Raw genomic sequence first — 17210 nt, 5'->3', positions numbered from 1 at the left:
GCATGCGTCACTTGCTGGTCTGAATTAGAGTAAATGGTGAATTCTCTGTAACTTGAAGTCTTTAAATCATGATCTGAGGACTTCAATAACTCAGCCAGAGGTTAGAGGTCTATTACAGGAGTGGGTGGCTGAGGTTCTGTATCCTGCACTGTTCAGGAGATCAGACTAAATGATCACGATGGCCCCTTCTGGTCTCAAAGTCTATGAATCTATGAGTCTATGAGTCCGGAGAAAAGAGATGGCTACTGGGCATGATCTTTGTGGACCTGGAGAAAGCGTACAATCATGTACCAAGAGAATTAGTTTGGTCAAGTTAGCGACAGAGAGGTATGACAGAAGGATATGTCCATCTTAACCAGGATATGTATGATGGAAGAGTACTGAAATTAAAACTAAATGGGGCTATAGCAGAGAATTTCTCTTAAATTATGGCCTCCACCAGGGGTCAGCTCCAAGCCCCTTTTTGTTTGTGAGTGTCATGGATGTGATAAGTGAGAATTTGAACCTGCTGTTTGCTAATGACTTAGTGATAGGTGCAAAAGATTGTGAGACCCCGCAAGCCAACTTTGAACACTTGCAACATAGGCAGGCTGGGCTTAGAGTGAACACTGGTGAGACTGAAGCTATGATTCCTGAAGGATGAGGACTCAGCATAAAGGAGTTCACAGGCAGAGGGCTTTGAATAGTGAAATAACTTAAATACCAAGATCAATGGTTGCTGATGATGGTGTTCACTTGGGTGTTGCCCAGCATCATACTAAAGCTAAATGGTGGGAGCTGACCCTAGTTCTCTGTGACAAAAAGATGGCAATAAAGTTAAAAGGTAGATGTATAAAACTGTAATTTGACCAAACCTAATGTACATAACTGAGAATTGGCCATACACAAGACAGGGAATCAGTATGCTTTTCACCATAGAACTGAAGATGTAGAGATGGTCAAATGGTTGGACATTCCATAATAGAAAATGAAACAAAGGTGTAAGAGGCTTAATATGAGCTGCTCCAATTGAAGACAAATTGAGGGAGGCTTGGCGACATTGGTATAGGCATATCCAGTGGAGACATCAGTAGGATGGCTCTGCAATGATTGTGGATGGGAGACAACCAAACGGGAGACCAAAGACTAGGCACATAGACTGGATATCAGCGGACCTCAGAGAGATCAATCGGCATGACAGCCTGGCGTACGATAGTGAGTTTTGAAAGAGGGCTATAAAAGTTGCCGACCCTGAATAAGGAAGTGCCAAGAAAGAAGAAGACGGAGTTCCTGTACTGTCAAACTCCCATAATGGTGACCTCCCATCAAGCCCTTTATGATTCCTCTGTTTCAAGGCTAGTTAACTTTGTGGTTCTGATAAACACTCTGAGGCACGTGGACCAAGCAGTCTCTGGACACTCCCTAGTGCAAGAAATGTGATTGTCCCTGGCCCTTGCACCAAATGTGCAAAAATGGGGGAAAGCTCCTTGCATGCTTTCCCCCTCCCTTCCGTGGGCCTGCACAAGTGTCAGGGACCATCTGGGTCATTTCCACTCTAGGCCCTGCATCCCAGGAAGCAGTGAAGAACTCATCCTTACAACACCGCAGGATTCTGTAGTGATTCCAAACACTACACTCGGCAGTAGGCACTACCGTCCTGTAATGCTACCTACCTGAGCCAACAATGCAATCTACCTGGGCATGAAGCCATCAGCTCTCGGGAAACTACAAGTAGGTAGGGAATTGCAGTGCATCTCCTCAGTGACGTGGGCAACTGCAAGCACCTCAAAACTTCCACCACGCTCTACACTGCCCTCTCATAGAATGTCATGTCAAATTCAAGGTCTTGGTCCTTAACTTCAAGGTACTGATTGATCTGGGGCCAGGGTACCTAACAGATCACTATGGATTCCAGGCAAGGCCTATCATTTAAAGCTTCACCCCTCAGGCACAGTGGACCTGTCTACAGCAAGGATAAAGCTTGTCTGCGTTGTGGACGAGCGCTTTCTCAGGGTCCAGTTCAAGACAGTGGAGTGAACTCTAACAGGAGTTAAAAGCCACCTCAAACCTCACCCCCTTCTGCTCCAAGGGCAAGGTGCTCTTTCTCCAGCCTTGCCATTGTTGATATAAACACAAAGAACAGTGTACATATAACATTACATTCCTACACAATTCCCCCCAGGGGCAGGGAAGGGGAAAAGAACAAACCACATATGACAGATGCTACATCATGTAATGAATTTTTGAAAGGTATTTGGGCCCAGATCTTCAAAAGTATTTAGATGCATAACTCCCATCAGAATTAGGCACCTAAATATCTTTGAAGATCTGGTCCATGGATGCTATGGTAATGAGAGCTAAGAACCTGAACAGAAGAGAACAGAACACAATATTATGGGATATTGCTGCTGAACACTGTCTATTATATCTATCTATTGTCACCTGTCCTAGACTCTGGGTTCCTGTCCCCTAAAATAAAAACACACAATATAACATAAATGATTGCTCATCAATAAATATGCACCAAATTCCCCAACTTTTCACCCAAAACTTCCTTCAAAGCCTGAGAGAAAAGGTGAATTTTGCACCATCCTCAGAAGATTTACAAATGTGAGCTATTTAGGACCAAAAGGGAAAGGAAGATTGAAAGCTGAGGACCCTTCACAGGGGATGCTTTTGCTTTCAAACAGATAGATAGATAGATAGATAGATAGATAGATAGTGGAGGTGTATGGAGATAGATAGGTAGATAGTGGAGGTGTATGCAGATAGATAGATACATAGATATAGATAGTGGAGGTTTATGGAGATAGATAGATAGTGGAGATGTATGGGGATAGATAGATAGATCAAGAGATAGTGTAGGTTTACGGGGGTAGATAGAAAGATAGATAAATAGATAGTGGAGGTGTATGGGGATAGATAGATAGACTAGAGTGCTAAGTGTCCATTTGAACACCTTTGTTATGTGAAATGCTTTAAAATATTAGATTGTGAGCTCTTCAAAGCCGGGGACTTGAATATCATTTGCCTGTAAAAAGTCACTGGCAGCTACGACGCCAGACGTGTTAATAAAATAATCATTTTGCAAAACTATGCAATCTACTAACAAGTGTTACCAAACAATAGCGTATTTCAAACACTAACTAGTGAATGCTTTCATTGCCACTGTGGATTATCTCCATTTTATAGATGGAGCGTCTGAGGCAGAGAGTTTCATTGGCTTTCCCATAGTCAGATAATAAATCAGCATCAGTACTAGGATTAGGACACAGAAGATTTTGGCAACTTGTCCTGTGATCAGGCCATTAACTCATGCCTCTCTCAGCAACCAGCCTCCAGCCTTCAGTGATGAGTGCGGCGTTACCAGCAAAGGGCCTAATCCAAATCTTATTTAAATCATTGGGAGTCCTTCCTTTGGCTTCACTGGGCTTTGGTTCTGACCCATAGAGCCAAGTGGGGGCATCACAACAAGTAGACATCGGTAATCTGGAGTGGAGGAAATATGAAAACGGAAGGGAGAGGCTCTTTGAAACGCAATTCCCTTGGAATACCCTGCCCTCCCTTTCCATTTTACGGGGGGCAACCTGGGCATATTTCCCAAGTGGCTGGATTTCTGGTAGCCCAGTTTGCAGGCCACTCTTAAAACCAACACAAGATAAGCATAGTCAATCCTAAGAAAAGATGCCCTACCAGAGAGCGGACAGTTGGCATTCAATCACCCCGCCTCTGATTATTGTTTCTAAGTGTGTGTGTGTAAAGCCCCCAAGGAAAGGAAAAAAAATCAGCTGCATGAGGGAAGAGCCACGAGATTATTGCAGGACAAGTTCCCATTCATCACAGTCATATTTTCCTCCCTTTGGAAGCCAATGACTTTTCCGTTGGACACGTTTCACACAGTGGTGTTGTTAATCCCAATACACACTGCACTGTAGGAAACTGCTCACTATGCAGTATTTCCCGCAGTCTGCAGTGAATCATTTCCCCCGCCCCACAACATTACCACCTTTGTTTTAATAACGGGGGAAAGTGAGGCACACATGGAGAGGTGAAATGACTCATGAAGTCACATACCATTTCAGCAGCTGAGCTGGGATCAGTGTTTAGCTCCCAGCCCTTTGCTCAGTTTAACAACAAGCTGCTCCTGGGCAGAGACAGAAACTAGCTGGGTACATCGTGTTCTGCCTCCAGTGAGTTACCCCAGCTGTTTCAAAATCATTCTCAGCAGCTTGCAAATAAACAGGAACAAACCAAAACAACCCCTCCTGCATAAGCCTTGAATTGTCATGTGGAACACACCTAAGATTAACAAGGTTCAGACAGATATACAATGAGGTTAGTCAATAGCCTCTGTTGTGTCCTTTTGATCTTATCTGGTGGGAGAAAGAGAACGGAAAGTTTCTCCTGTGGAGAACATTTGTGCTGTCAAAAAGTGGCCTCAGAATCCTGCTCCACTCCCCAGAGGAGATTTCCACTTTGCATGGAATGACTTTCAAATTCAAACTTTTCCTTCCCCCGTGGGGTGTCCCATCTGCATTTCAAGCATTCATGGCAAGAAGTGCTGGAGTTTACAAGGGACAATGGATATAGATCCTATACACTGAAGACTCCTTCAGAATCATGTGTCTGGCCATACTCTGTCCCTTGTTGTCTACCTGTATTGCCAACCTGAAAGGCCCATTTGGTGGCTTCTGACAAACAGTTTTGAAGGTTTCTTCTATACTGCCCTTTACATATAGACCTCATATAGCCTCCTTTGAAGACTTTCCAGATGAAGGACAGCCCAGTGGTTAGGTGGGATTTAGGAGATCCAGGTTCAATCCCCTGCTTTGACACAGACTTCCTGTGTGACCTTGGGCAAGTCACTTAGCCTCTCTGTGCCTCAGTTCCCCATTTGTAATATAATAATACCTAGCTGTTGTACAGCGCTTTCCAGCAGTAGATCTGAAAGCACTTTACAAAGGACAGCAGTGTCATTACCCTCATTTTATAGACATGGAAATGGAGAAAGGAAGGGACTTGCCCAAGGTCATCCTGCAGGCCAGTAGCAGAGCCAGGGACAGAGCTCAGATTTCTTAAGTGCCAGTGCAGAGCTCGATCCACACTGGGTATAATACCCTTCTCTTCTTTCAAGGGGAGTTGAGAGGAAACATGCATTAATAATTGTGAGGTGCTCAGATGTGACATTAATGGGGGTCACATAGGTCCTAGATAGACAGCTCCTCAGTACTTTCTTTTTGGGGGAGCTGCCTACAAGTAATCAGCTAACTAATGTTGCACAGGATGCGAGGCATCTGAAGAAAGATGATGTTATTTATTTAGAGGTTAAAAAAAATCATCAAACTTTCCAAAGATTTGGCCACCATCAAATTGAACAAGTTGTTATGCTGTATAACTAGATGGTCATAACCTCATCCTCCATCCAAGGGCCTGTCTTTTCACTGTCTCACTCAATGTTGGTTTCAGATTAGATAGTAAACTCTTTGGGGGCAGGGCACTAGGTCTTTTTATATGGCTGCACAGCACCTATTACCAGCGCACTGGGATTCTGTCTGGGATTTCTGGGTGCTGTGGTAATCGCAATAATAGTGCATTAGTTATTATTGATAATATAGTATCATTACTTAGATTGTAAGCTGTTTGGGACAGAGGGGGTCTTTTTATTATATGTTTGTACTCTGACTACTGCAACAGAGTCCTGATTCATGTACAATGATGATTATTTATTATTAATTATTATTATTATTATTAATAATAATAATGCATAGACATGTTCAAGATTTTTGGAGTTTGTGTACATTCCTACCAATCAAAAAATGATGAGGAATTGCACTCAGGTAACATTGAATCTTCAAAGCACTTTAGAAAGATTGACTAAATAACAAACACTAAGGAATTAAAATACACATCACCCCGGTGAACTAAATAAATATTATCCTCCTTTTCTAGAGATGGCTTGTAGAAGACTGCTGGAATAGGACGTCAAAGATGAGATGAAAATTCAGGAGTTCATAGATCCTATCTTGTTCTCTAACCATGATTTCCCCCAAACACATTTTTTAAAAAGAGAGGTTTCAGAGTAGCAGCCGTGTTAGTCTGTGAGCTGTAGCTCACGAAAGCTTATGCTCTAATAAATTTGTTAGTCTCTAAGGTGCCACAAGTACTCCTTTTCTTTTTTTAAAAAGAGAGAAATAATTAAAATGCCCGCCAGGGCTTAGCAGGTATGTAAACTGGAAGCATTTTCCTGTGTGGCAATTTTATATGCAGCATCTTCCAACGTTCACATAAAGGGCAGTGACTTGATCCAGTTCTCCAGCTGGTGCTAGCCAGCTGTAAGTTATCATGAAAGCTGGAGGGAACATAACTGCATACCCAGTGTGTCTCCTGCTTGCTCCACCTCTGTAATATCACAGACTCAAGAAGTTTGCCAGTGTCCTTAAAAAAAACCCAGTCAAACAACCCCCACCATCTACCCTCCAAAAAACAAACAAACAAAAAAAACCTCTCTCCTTGGAATTTAATGAAGATCCCCTTCTTTCCGAGTGAATAGGATACAAATATTTTGGAAAAGAGCAGCAATTCCTAAAGAGAGGATGTGACTTACTGGACAGTCGGCTGGACTGAGGCTCAGTAGATTGGATATATCTGCCACTGGCTTGCCAGGACACTTTGGGTAAGTCACTTCCCCACTCTGTGACTCAGTTTCCCCATCTGTAAAATGGCAACATTGACACTGATGTCCCTTGCAAAACTCTTTGAAAGCTACTGAAGTAAAGAACTAGGTATAATAATACTATTGTCATCATCTTTTATGCAGCAGGAGAGACTTCTTTCCATTCTTTTGCTCCTTCTTTCTCTCTTCCTCTGTCTTGTCTCTCCCGTCCTGCCCTCACCTCACCTTCAATTTCCTCCTTTTCCTTTCCCCCTCTAGTTTTCCCATTTCCCTCCTTATTTTATATGAAGCTGCAGAGAGGAGGTGAATGGAATCAGACCACCCTTCTGTTTGCTCTGCAATTGTGAGGCCACTAACTTAAATCTCTCCCTCCCTCTGGTGTCTGAGCCCTGGTCTGCACTATGAGGTTAGGTTGAACTTAGCCGCGTTAGGTGGATTTTAAAATGAATGCGTTTACACAACCATCCCTGTTCTGTCAAACTAAAGGGCTCTTAAAATCGACTTCTGTACTTCTCCCCGGCGAGGGGAGTAACACTAAAATCGACCTTGCTGGGTCGAATTTGGGGTAGTGCAGACGCAATTTGATGGTACTGGCCTCGGGAGCTATCCCAGAGTGCTGCATTATGACCGCTCTGGACAGCACTTTGAACTCCGATGCACTAGCCAGGTACACAGGAAAAGCCCTGGGAAATTCTGAATTTCATTTCCTGTTTGGTCAGTGTGGCGAGCTCAACAGCACAGGTGACCATGCTGGTCTCCCCAGAATCACAAACGAGCTCCAGCATGGACTGAAAGGGAGACACTGGATCTGATTGCTGTATGGGGAGAAGAATCTGTGCAGTCCGAACTTGGATCAAAAAGAAGAAATGCTAATATATATGCCAAAATTGCACAGGGTATGGTGGAGAGAGGCTAGAACAGGGACACACAGCAGTGCCACGTGAAAGTTAAGGAGCTCAGGTGAAAGGCAAAGGAGGCCAACGGGTGCTCGGAGTCAGAGCCCCATACATGCCGCTTCTGTGAGCAGCTGCATGGCGTTCTGGGGGGGACCCTAACACTACCCCACCACTGTCCGTGGACACCTGCAAGGGGGGAGTCTCACACAACAGGGAGGAAGATTTTGTGGATGAGGAAGAGGAGGAGGAGGAGAATGTGCAGCAGGTAAGTGGTGAATCTGTTCTCCCTGGCAGCCAGGACCTTTTCATCACCCTGGAGCCAATACCCTCCCCAGGCGGGATCCCCAACCCTGAAGCTGGAGAAGGCAGCTCTGGTAAGTGCACATTTGTAACTACTGTACAGGGTTTAAAACCAATAGTGTTTAATGATTGATTTGCCCTGAAGAATTGGGATGCATTCACGGTCAGTACAGATACTGGGAAAGTCTGTTAACGTGTCTGGGGAGGGAGCAGAAATCCTCCAAGGACATCTCCATGAAGCTCTCTTGAAGGTACTCTGAAAGTCTTTGCAGAAGGCTTCTGGGGAGGGCTGCCTTATTTTGTCCTCCACGGTAGGACATTTTACCACGCCAAGCCAGTAGCAAATAGTCTGGACTCATTGCAGCACAAACCATAGCAGCGAATGGTCCTGGGTTTTGGTTGCATTCAAGCAACATTTGGTCTTTATCTTTCTATGTTAGCCTCAGGAGAGTGATATCATTCGTGGTCACCTGGTTGAAATAGGGGAATTTTTGTAAGGGAACAGTGAAAGGACCCCGTTCATGCTGGGTTGTTTGCGCTTGGCTAAAAGGGATCATCTCAGAGAATAGCCATGCGGTGGGGTGGGGGAGGTGTGTGCTGCACATCCACCCGAAAACCACAATGCCTCCTTTTAAATGTGAAACCCAAATGGCATTGCTTGCTATGGGAAAGGATGGCGCTGCAGTTTGAAACCATTCCCACATGCTCGGAAGGAGTAAGAAGCCAACCCCGCATACCAAAAGGCTTACCTGGTTGCCTGGAAACCGAATTCTGTTGCCCAGCCGTTTGTGATGCGTCACCATACTGGCAGGTGCTCAATATAAAGGGCACATGAGCTGTCTGCTGTGAATTGCTTGATTCACTGTGAAAGAGTCTCCCTTTTGTTCTCAGAAATGTATCATCTTAAATTTTACTCTCCCTTTCTATCTCCCCCCAGGCGCAAATGTTTCTATGCTCCCCCTATCATCTCTGTCTCTGAGGTTATCGCAGATTAGAAGGTGAAAAAAACGCACTCGCGACAACATGTTTTCCAAGCTCATGCAGTCCTCCAGCATTGATAGGGCACAGCTTAATGCATGGAGGCATTCAGTGGCAGAGGCCAGGAAAGCATTAAATGAACCCGAACAGCAGAGGCAGGAGGCGATGCTGAGGCTAATGGGGGAGCAACTGGACATGATGATGCGTCTGTTGGAGCTGCGGAAAAGCCAACAAGAGCACAGACCCCCACTGCATCCACTGTATAACTGCCTACCCTCCTCCCCATGTTCCATATCCTCCTCACCCAGATGCCCAAGAACATGGTGGGGGAGGCTCCGGGCACCCAGCCACTCTACTCCAGAGGATGGCCCAAGCAACGAAGGCTGTCATTCAAACAGTTTTGATTTGTAGTGTGGCTACAATAAGCAATGCAGCCTTGTCCTTCTCTCCTCCCGCACCTCACCCCACCCCACCCAAGCTACCTTGTCAGTTATCTCACTTTTTTTTTTAATTAATAAAGAAAGAATGCATGGTTTCAGAACAATAGTTACTTTATTTCCTTTGCCAGCTGTGATCCAAGGGTGGGGGGGAGGGTGGTTGGTTTACAGAGAATTAAAATCAACAAAGGGGGTGGGTTTGCAGCAAGGAGAAACACATGCCACTGTCACACCATAGCCTGGCCAGTCATGAAACTGGTTTTCAAAGCCTCTCTGATGCGCAGCGTACTTAGGTGTGCTCTTCTAATCGCTCTGGTGTCTGGCTGCTCAAAATCGGCCACCAGGCGATTTGCCTCAACCTCCCACCCCACCATAAACGTCTTCCACTTACTCTCACAGATATTATGGAGCACACAGCAAGCAGCAATAACAATGGGAATGTTGGTTGCGCTGAGGTCTAACCTAGTCAGCAAACAGCGCCAGTGACCTTTTAAATGTCCAAAAGCACATTCTACCACCATTCTGCACTTGCTCAGCCTATAGTTGAACTGCTCCTTACTACTGTTCAGACTGCCTGTGTATGGCTTCATGAGCCATGGGAGCAAGGGGTAGGCTGGGTCCCCAAGGATAACTATTGGCATTTCAACATCCCCAATGGTAAATTTCTGGTCTGGGAAGTAAGTCCCTTCTTGCAACTGCTCGAACAGCCCGGAGTTCCTAAAGATGTGAGCGTCATGCACCTTTCCCAGCCATCCCACGTTGATGTCTGTGAAACATCCCTCGTGATCCACCAATGCTTGCAGCACCATCGAAAAGTACCCCTTGCAGTTTACATACTGGTTGGCAAGGTGGTCTGGTGCCAAGGTAGGGATATGTGTTCTATCTATCACCCCACCACAGTTAGGGAACCCCACTGCAGCAAAGCCATCCAGTATGACTTGCACATTTCCCAGAGTCACTACCCTTGATAGCAGAACGTCAGTGATTGCACTGGCTACTTGGAACACAGCAATCTCCACAGGAGACTTGCCCATTCCAAATTGATTCCCGACAGACTGGTAGCAGTCAGGCATTGCAAGCTTCCACAGGGCTATCACCACTCTCTTCTCAGCTGTCAGGGCAGCTCTCATCTTGGTATTCCTGCACTGCAGGGCAGGGGAAAGCAACTCACAAAGTTCAAGGAAAGTGGCCTTATTCATGCGAAAGTTTCGCAGCCACTGTGAATCATCCCATACCTGCAACACTGTGCGGTCCCACCAGTCTGTGCTTGTTTGCCAGGCCCAGAATCGGCGTTCCACTGTATCAACTAGCCCCACTGCCGCCATGATGTCCAAATTGTCACATCCAGTGCTTTCCAGAACGTCTGTGTCCATGTCCTTATCACAATCATCCTCGTGCTGGCATCTCTTAGCCTGGTTCTGGACATACTCCAGGATAATGTGTGAGGTGTTTACAATGCTCACAACAGCAGTAGTGAGCTGAGCGGGCTCCATGCTTGCCGTGGTATGGCATCTGCATGGGTAACCCAGGAAAAAAGGCGTGAAATGATTGTCTGCAGTTGCTTTCATGGAGGGAGGGAGGAAGGGAGGGAGGGGCGACTGACGATATGTACCCAAAACCACTCTCAACAATATTTTTGCCCCATCAGACATTGGGAGCTTAATCCAGAATTCCAATGGGCAGTGGAGAGTGCAGGAACTGTGGGATAGCTGCCCACAATGCACCACTCCGTAAGTTGATGCTAGCCACGGTATTGAGGACACACTCCACTGACTTAATGTGCTTAGTGGTGACATACACAATCGACTGTATAAAATCGATTTCTAAAAATCGACTTCTATAAAATCGACCTAATTTCATAGTGTAGACATACCCTTTGATGCAGCTCTGCAGATGGAAAATTATTATAAGGCAATGAAAACTGCACTGGCTTGTCTGTCTGTGCAGCACTACCCTCTGTTGGTTGGAATGTCAGCTCTGCTTAAGGGTCTTCCATTGCTCTCCAGCCTCCACAGCTAACAGATTTAACAAGTTGTATCTAGCACCCACAGGGGTTTGTCCAGCACAAATGTTAGGGCTGGTTAGTGCATATCATCAACCATTCAGGAGTGAAATCTGCATATGGATCTCATCTCACCAAAGCATATACGGAAAGAATATTGAGTTGGAGTAGAGGGTGGTATTACAACTGTATATGGCAGTATGGCATTACTGGAATACCATGTCTCGTTCTGGTGTCCACACTTTAAAACGGATGTTGGCAAACTGGAAAGTGTTCAGAAAGAGCTACCAGAATGAGTCAAGGTCTGAAAAACCTGTCTTACCGGGAGAGACGAACAAAAATCTATTTGTTGAGAGAACTTGATTATAGTCTGTATGTATCTATCTGAGGAAAAGATTTCTGATAATAGCAGGCCCATTAATGTAGCAGACAAAGACATAATAAGATTCAGCGGCTACATGCTGAAGCTAGACCAATTCAGATAAAATATAAGGCACTTTTTTTAAAAAAAAGTTAGAATAATTAACCTTTGAAAAAACTTATGTAGGGCTGTAGTGGATTCTCCATTACATGAAGTCTTTAAAGCAAGACTAAATGTCTTTCCACAACGTATGCTCCAGTCCTCCCAGAAGTTATAGGCTGGATGCAAGAACTGCTTGGTGAAATTGTCTGCCCTATGTTAGGCAGGTGGTCAGACTAGATGATCACAGTGGTCCCTTCTGGTCAGGCTATGAAGCTATGCTTATATGAATCCATGATAACATGGAATGCATGGGAAATCTCAATGCTGGAATAAGGGTGAAGGGAAAGATGTGAAGAAATTTCAGGCTAAAATTCAGTCTTGAGATTCTAAAATGTTCGGTTAACTTTTTAAAAACAACAGGTGAGATCCCCAGCTGGTGCATATCAGTGAAGGATCTGGCCCACTGTTTTCCATTTGTTTTGAATGTCTCCACACTGCCTAGTTCCATCTGGGAATGGAAGTGGAGTTAGCAAATACCATGAGGCTGTTTTCTCAGTACATTGGCAAGCACTCATAATGAATTCATCTACACTGAAACTCCATGTGCTTGTAATAGTGAGCCTTTACTGATAGCAAGAGTTTTCTGGGATCAGGGAAATGAATGTCACTATATTTTAGGCGTGGCAGGAAGTAGGCACTACTATAATATTCATGAGAAAAGATGACCTGCTCCTGCACCCACTGAAATCAATGGGAACTTTACCATTGACTTCCAGGGGAACAGGAATATACTCCTAATGAAAACATGCTAAGAGCCCTAATTTGCTCCTACTGAAGTCAATGGCAAAACTTCCATTGATTTCAATGAAAGCAGAAGTAGGGTCTAATTCAGTAGAATCAAGGGCCCAGTCCAATGCCCACTGGAGTCAATGACAGTCTTTCTACTGATGTCGCTGCATGCAGGCTCAGGCCCTAATAGACTTGCATTTTTCACACAAGCATCCAAACTAGAGACAGGCCTAAGACCCTGTGTTTGGAGGCTTTCATAAACTTTGGGGGATGTCTGATCCTGTGTTTTCTCCGAATTCAAATGTGTGTCCTATTCTTTTCTGTTCTCTACAGATTCTTATGCCATCCCTTTCACCATTGTCTCTGACTGCCTTCCAGTCGTACATTAAACAATGTGACTTCTGTCACTTGTGGTTTGTTCTCTCTTATCTTCTCCCCAGAGGTAGAATTGTGCATGCAGTAGAGTGTCTTGTTTTGGAAGGGTTTTCTTTTTTTGTTTTTTTGTTCTTTTAAGGTGTTTTTTCCCCGGAATATGTATGTACACACTGCTCTGTGTTTATGTCAGAGAAGACCTTGAAGTTGCAGTGGAAGGGAGTGAGGTTTGAGGTGGTTCTTAGCTCCTGGGGGAGTTGTGACAGAGTGGACGTTTTCCGTAATATTTTGCATGACTATTGTGCATGCCTCAGTTTCTGCTATGTGGTGCATAGTTAACTAGGGGGTGGGAAAAGGTTGTTTACATTTTGCAGAGACCCAGAGATCCAGGTATGACTGCCACCTAGCTGCCTGGAGCCTGGGCCTTTATGCCCATGGAGAGTCTAAGACGACAATGGCCACTCCAATTACCTGGACATTTGGCACCTAGCAATTAATGACCATGGATGGCACAGTCTCCACAGGAAGCCAGCTGGGTGTGGCCAGCTGGAGAACAAAGGGCTAAGGAGGAGGGCCAGGTGACAAGGACAAAGGACTGAGGAGGAGCCAGGTGGGGTCGTTAAATGTGGCCGGCTGGAAGCAGGACAGGAGATGCTCATAGACTGGGACTAAAGAGGGGTCAGAGGGCTCCCAGACTGACAAAGATGGACTATGCTGGAACTTTTTGTAACCAAGACTTTCTATGCTGTATTGCAGACATCTAATGAACACTTCTGCTTTTACAGCGCTGGCTGAGAGTCACTGCCAATTAAGTAGCTGGGGAGCGGGGGCAGGTGCATTGTTCCCTTTGGGCATACAAGTCTCTCTCAGGTGTCCAACTTAGGTAGACTTGCTGAAGGGAGGTCATGGTGTGAAGCAGGGGTGCTGAAGGCTCTGAGGTTTGATCTAAGGAAGCGGTGAAGCCAAGTGGCTTACCCTAGTGAGAGTGTGACCTTTAAGCAGATGTGGCACACTGAAGGAGTCCCCCCAGGGACTGTTCCAGAGATGTTGAAGAGCACTGGACCTGGGGATCCATGACAAGAATTCATTCTAGTCTCACACCAACCCTGAGAAAGCTCTGTCTCCTGCCCAGATGAGTTTTACCCTTACAGTAGAAAGTTACTTTGTGCCTGAGAAGTAGAGCTGTTTCATCCTGGGGCTTTAGGCCATAGATACCCTAGGCCTAGGCCATTGAGCCCCTTGAAGATAAGAACCCAAACCTTGAACTTGATTTGCTGTTCTGTGGGGAGTGGAGCACAGGACTTCTGTACCTTCTATAGCCCATGTTGCTGAGATGTGCTGCATCCTTCTGTACTAGCTGGAGTTTCTAAAGGCTGGTGGCTTCAAGCCCAGGAATATTGCACTGGTGTAATCCAGATGGGAGGGGACGAAGAAGTGTATAACTGAGAGAACTGTTATTCACCAGGGTGGGTTTGAGTTTCCTGGCCAACCAGAGATGGTAGAAAGTGTTACTTGTGGACACTACTTACAGGTTTGTGTCAGTGAAGAAGGAGCACCCCTTAACAATTGACTGAGCTGACCAACTTGTGGAAGACAATACGGCCTGTTTGAAGTTCACCCACCGATGTGTATTTGCAGTTGGAATTGAGGGTGAAAAGGAAGCAGCTTGTGAAAGAGAGAAATGCCTGCAAGCTGCATGGAGGCTAAAACTAAATGTATTCCCCAAATAAAAAAGACAGAGGAGCAAAAAAAATGCCACCAGGGCTAAACAGCAGAATAAAAGAGGCGACTAGAAGCAAAAAGGCCTCCTTTAAAAATTGGAAGTTAAATCCTACTGAAGAAAATAGAATGGAGCACAAACTCTGGTAAGTCCAGCATAAATGTATTATTAAGTAGGCTAAAAAAATGTGAAGAACAACTAGCAAAAGACACAAAAACTAGCAGTGTTTTTTAAAGCATATCAGAGGCAGGAAGGCTGCTAACCGATCAGTGGGGCCATTGGATGAATGAGGTTCTAAAGGAGCACTCAGGGAAGACAAGGCCATTGTGGAGAAGTTAAATGAATTCTTTGCATCCATCTTCACTGCAGAAGATATGAGGGAAATTCCCACACCTGAGCTATTTCTTTTTAGGTGACAAATCTGAGGAATTGAGGGGTCACTAGAGGAGGTTTTGGAACAAATTGATAAATTAAACAGTAATAAGTCACCAGTATCAGATGGTACTCAAATATCAAATTGCAAAACTACTAATTTTGTTATGGAACCTCTTGCTTACATCAGCCTCTGTACCAGATGACTGGAGGATAGCTAATGTAATGCTGATTTTTAAAAAAAATCACGCCTCATCAATCTATTAGAATTCTTGGAGAGTTTCAACAAACATGTGGACAAGGGTGATCCAAAGGATATGGTGAACTTGGACTTTCAGAAAGCCTTTGATAAGGTCCCTCACCAAAGGCTCATAAGCAGTCATGGGATAAGAGGGAAGGTCATCTCATGGATTAGTAACTGATTAAGAGATAGGAAACAAAGTATAGGAAATTGGAATAAATGATCAGTTTTCACGAGAGAGAGAGAGATATAGCAGGGTCACCTAAGGATCTGTACTGGGACCTGTTATTTTCACCATATTCATAAATCATCTGGAAAAGGGGGTGAACAGTGAGGTGGTAAAATTTGCTGATGATACTAATTTACTCAAAATAGTTCAATCCAGAGCTGACTACGAAGAGTTACAAAGGGATCTCACAAAAGTGGGTGACTGGGCAACAAAATGGCAGATAAAATTTGTTGTTGACAACTGCAAAGTAATGCACATTGGAAAAAATAATCCCAACTATACATACAAAATGATGGGTTCTAAATTAGCTGTTACTACTTAAGAAAGACATCTCGGAGTCAACATTAATTCTCTGAAAACATCTCTCAGTGTGCAGTGCCAGTCAAAGAAGCTAACAGAATTTTAGGGAGCCATTAGGAAAGGGACAGATAAGAAGACAGAAAATATCATAATGCCACTATATAAAGCCATGGTACACCCACACCTTGAATACTGTGTGCAGTTCTGGTTGCTCCATCTCAGAAAATATATGTTAGGATTGGAAAAAGGACAGAAAAGACCAACACAAATGATTAAAAAAGAAAAGGAGTACTTGTGGCACCTTAGAGACTAACAAATTTATTAGAGCATAAGCTTTCATGAGCTACAGCTCACTTCATCGGATGCTGTAGCTCACGAAAGCTTATGCTCTAATAAATTTGTTAGTCTCTAAGGTGCCACAAGTACTCGTTTTCTTTTTGCGAATACAGACTAACATGGCTGCTACTCTGAAACAAATGATTAAGGGTGTGGAACAGCTTCCATATGAGGAGCAATTAAACAGCCTGGAACTGTTCAGTTTAGAAAAGAGACAATAGGGGGGGATATGATAGAGGCCTATAAAATCATGAATGGTGTGGAGAAAGTGAATAGAAAACTGTTATTTACTTTTTCATAAAACACAAGAACCCAGGGGTCACCCAATGATATTAATAGACAGCAGGTTTAAAATAAACAGAAGGAAGTACTTCTTCACACATTCACAGTCAACCTGTGGAACTTGTTGCCAGGGGATGTTGTGAAGGCCAAAACTATAACTGGGTTCAAAAAAGAATTAAAGATAAGTTAATGGAGGACAGGTGCATCAATGGCTATTAGCCAAGATGGTCAGGGACACAACCCCATGCTCTGTGAGTCCCTAAGCCTCTCACTGCCAGAAGCTGGGAGTGGACAACAGGGGATGGATCACTCAACTGTCCCATTCTGTACATCCCCTCTGCAGCATCTGGCCACAGTCAGAAGACAGCATACTGGGCTAGATGGACCTTGCTCTGATCGAGTATGGGCATTCTTATGTTCTTATGTAAAGAGAATTTAAAAGATTAAAATTCATTAGGATAAATAAGTCATTTTGTAAAATGCAAGAGACCAGAAGAGTGGAGTGTTTTCTAAAATTCTTGCTTTACTATTTATTATTATTGCAATTCTTTGATTGGAAAAAATCTTCTGAGAAAGAAAAAAAATCTGCAATCAAAAGCAAGGGTCCCAAAAGAGAAAGCGTGGCTTCATATCATCTGATAATCTGTCTACCCCACAAGACTGGCAATGAAGAATCTGACCTTTTGGATCAAGTCAAAGACACAGACATAGCAGTATAGGGGTATAATGCAAATATAGTACAAAGTCTTGAGAAGCCAAGTTAGCAAGAGGGTATAAAAACTGGTCTTTTGTTTCAGACAAAGAGAAGGCTTTGGGACTGGATAGCTCAGCGAGTAAGTTG

The sequence above is a fragment of the Dermochelys coriacea genome, chromosome 1, assembly GCF_009764565.3.
Source record: "Dermochelys coriacea isolate rDerCor1 chromosome 1, rDerCor1.pri.v4, whole genome shotgun sequence".
Taxonomy (NCBI): Eukaryota; Metazoa; Chordata; order Testudines; family Dermochelyidae; genus Dermochelys; species Dermochelys coriacea.
This window is presented reverse-complemented; position numbering follows the sequence as displayed.